Raw genomic sequence first — 3,624 nt, forward strand, 5'->3', positions numbered from 1 at the left:
TCGTAGAACTAGTTTCGGTCGGACACTAGTTACAATCTTATAACTAAGTTATTTGAATGCCAACACCAAGAATAACCATTTATTACAACCAAGTAAACTCACTGGTAACGTCTCAAGTGCGATAGAATAGACCGGTATGGGCGCCAATGTCACGGTTAATAGCTTTAGAGCCAAGTGACATATTAGAATTTAGATTAGAAGTTAGATAAATAAAAGATAGATTTAAGTTAACAAGTAGTTTATTTAGAATAAAGAGTAAGAGACCTTAAGGGTGTGAGTTACGAGCAAACTATCGTATCGCACGAGATTCGTCACCGGTGGTAGTATATTCAAACCACTGTCCTCGCTAGCATTGATGGTGATGTGGGTTGGTTCTTCGCTGGTGGTAATCCCGCAGAGTCGCCGACACGCCAGACGGTAAGGACCGTACGCACTGTGGTGTAGGGCCACTTAGAGTGTGCGCACGGGCCGTCCGACACGGCAGGCAGCCCTGCCGGGTTGAAGAGCCGCTGGCCATGCATGGCAGGTAGTTGTAGTGAAGTTGGACGTGAAGATGAACCCTGCGAATCAAACGGCATATTTAAGCAGTTGCCAGCTTAACCGTTTGACTGCGACATCAAAATACTAGCGAAGCAGATGGAATGATTTTGGTAATAAATGGTGATGTAATGATGTGGCAGTCAAACAGAATTACAGTAGTGAAAGGTGAAGTGAAGTAGGCAGAATATTAAATTATGTAGGTAGAAAATAATTTAGCATATCATCTATGTAGGCAATTAATTTATAGAACAATATAGGTAGGCAATAATTTAGAGTAATTAGAACAAGTACGATGCGATGAAACAATTTAAATTAGCAAGTAGAATTGAAATTAGTGTCGTTACAGTACGACCAAGGTCATGTAAAGGTCATGACGTGTCGATGTCATTTCATAAAATATTTAGTTTATTTATTTAATAATGTAGTAAGTTGTAAATTAATAATATTAGGAAGTTATAGAAATAGGAAATTTGTATGAAATGACACCGAGCACATGGATAGCACATTTGAAGAACAAAATGGCGGCTAGGCACTTACATTTAGCACAAGTATAAAATCTAGGCATTAAAAATACTTTTGCAACACTCACCCGGTAGCGGGGTTCACCAATACGCGATTACATTTTAGTTTCTAAGATATTATGTACATCGCGGGTCCGGCGGTGACGGACAGCGATACGTCCGTGCTCACTAACGCTCTGGCTCGGACTAGGAGACGCGGCGGGAGCATCGCGGCCGTAGGCGCGTCGCTTGCGCATGCATAAAAAACAGTCCGCCCGCTCGACAGAGAACAAAAGAAATATTGAACAACTTGTTTCGCGCGGGTTTGCTTGTAGATTTATTATTTTATTTATTTTATTAGTGTAGAACAATATGAATTATTTAATTAAGTTATTTAGTTAGGTAGTTTACGTAGATTTAGATATATTATTATTAAAGTTTATTTATTTAGGTAGATAATAGTAATTAAATTAGAATTTAGATCTAAGATAACGGTCAGCGGTAACGCTAACCGTTACAACCACTCTGACTCCTAGCTGTCTTGGCGGTGCTGGTGTGCCCGAAGATGGCTTACGTAGCCGATCTTCGCGCTTCGAAAACCCCCTCGCACATTGAGGGCATCTGAGCACGCCGCTGAAATAGATAATAGTGATTGCGATATTTGCGATTGATAGTAGTATAGTAGAAAAAGCTTAACCATCTGTTTTAATAATGCACCTTAAGTAAATAACTATACTCAATGAATAGGCTAGTTTCCTAAAAAAAATTTTTTAGTCCGTCATGTTTAATATCAAAAAATATTGGACACATATATTTTTATTTGTCATTCTAACAAATAATTACATAGTTATGGTGCGTTGAAGTTCCGCACGACGTCACAACGTGCGGCACTTTTATGCAAGCATTGACGTCACGGGCCTCTTCTTATGAACTTTGGCGCGCTTTATCTCTTTAAATTTTCATTAGTTTGAAAAAGTGAAAAATACTTGTAGAGTATTTTTTGATAAGTTAACTGACGGACTAATTAAAACTCTTGCTTTTTGACCCAGGAAACATCCCTATTGATAGAGAGCTCAAAACATTGAAGCACAGAGACTTGTTGTTAGTTCAACTTGATTTGGACTCTATAGAATCTTGAAGCCTGAACTGTAAGAAAGTAGTCGAACTGAAAACTCCTGTATTTATGTACGAGTAACTTAATATCAATATGGAATTTGACATTAGCCAAAATAAATTCAGTCTAGGAACTAGTTTATAAAATGATTTTATCGGAATAGGACCCGCGGTTGTCTATCACTGTCGGGAAACTCCGCCCTACGTTTGCCTTGGGCAGTTTGACCAATGGGCGGCAAGTTATGTGTTGCTTGTGCCTCGAAATCACATACAATTTGGCCATTAGGCGGTTGGTTATTTTGTGCAAATGAACTCTACCGGCAACCACGAGTTACAATATTAGCAGACAAGGTTCTCCCGCGTTATTAGTACTAAAGCCTGGTCCGTGAGCACGTAGAATTTTGTCCAATGACCCCAAGCTACCCATCCTTATCGCTCGCGCGTAATTATGTTGCTGTCGCGCTCGCACACTCACTGCGGGCGCGCGTCGCACAGTCGCGAAAGCAATATAATTACGCGCGAGCGATAAGGATGGGTAGCTTGGGGTCATTGGACAAAATTCTACGTGCTCACGGACCAGGCTTTAGTTGAAATAATTAGTATAAGTGTCTTACAATCAGTCATAAAGAATTAGGAATTGGCTCATGTGATCTGTGACCGTGACCGTGACTCGTCTTCTTTTTAAATATAAAAGGTTCACACAGTTTAAGATACTAACGCCCGTATTCACAAACATTACTATGAGGTCTCACAGTGCGCACGACACACGAACTAATCACAGAGCTCTATATATACTGTGGCTCTATTCAGCGCTGTGCGTTCGATTTGCTGCTTCACTTAAGCAAGCAATTGTTCACAAACAATTGTGAATGCATGCGTAAGTTTTTTGATATTAAATGTCATTTATGTTTATCACCTTTATGCAGACCGAAAGCACAGCCGAAATCTTTAGCTAGAGTGATGACTATTCACAATTCGTCCCTCGCATGACTAACTATCCTATCTCAGTCTTTTGGCGATTTGATAACTCAATTCTTAACGGACTACAAATTTTTTCCTGCTTCCATTGTATACGGTTTTCTCTAACTCACGTATCTGTATGTACCTATTTTTTCTCCCACGAGGTCCGTAAAGTATAAACAGAAACTAAATTTGAAATGACCTAACTGAAAACCCGTGGTTTTGAGAAAGTGGCAAAACTGATATAAGAGAGTTAGTCTTGCGAGGGACGAATTTAGCTTATCTAGACTGAACAATTAGATAATATAGGTACCTTCTTATCTTGTTAAGGATCATGAATCGGTGTTTACAGGGAGAGTACACATACTTGTAGAGATATCTTGTTTTTCGTCTCTGAATGTTTCTTCCTCAACCAATATTACCACCATATTAGTAGTTTGTTTACTACGTCACAAGCACACCTAGTTTGTAATAATTAATTGTACAGTAAGCGTCAAATAGTTCGTGACAC

General features: G+C 39.3%; 1 long non-coding RNA gene across 1 annotated transcript; it reads right to left on the reverse strand.

Annotated features, from left to right (window-relative positions):
* Positions 1 to 221: 221 nt before the first annotated feature.
* Positions 222 to 1,510, reverse strand: LOC135075505 (uncharacterized). The gene is made up of 2 exons (XR_010258032.1): positions 1,130 to 1,510; positions 222 to 560 (listed from the first exon to the last, which is right to left on the reverse strand). It is a non-coding gene; the product is annotated as an uncharacterized LOC135075505 (long non-coding RNA).
* Between the last annotated feature and the right edge of the window lie 2,114 nt (positions 1,511 to 3,624).

Source organism: Ostrinia nubilalis, chromosome 10, assembly GCF_963855985.1.
Source record: "Ostrinia nubilalis chromosome 10, ilOstNubi1.1, whole genome shotgun sequence".
NCBI lineage: Eukaryota > Metazoa > Arthropoda > Insecta > Lepidoptera > Crambidae > Ostrinia > Ostrinia nubilalis.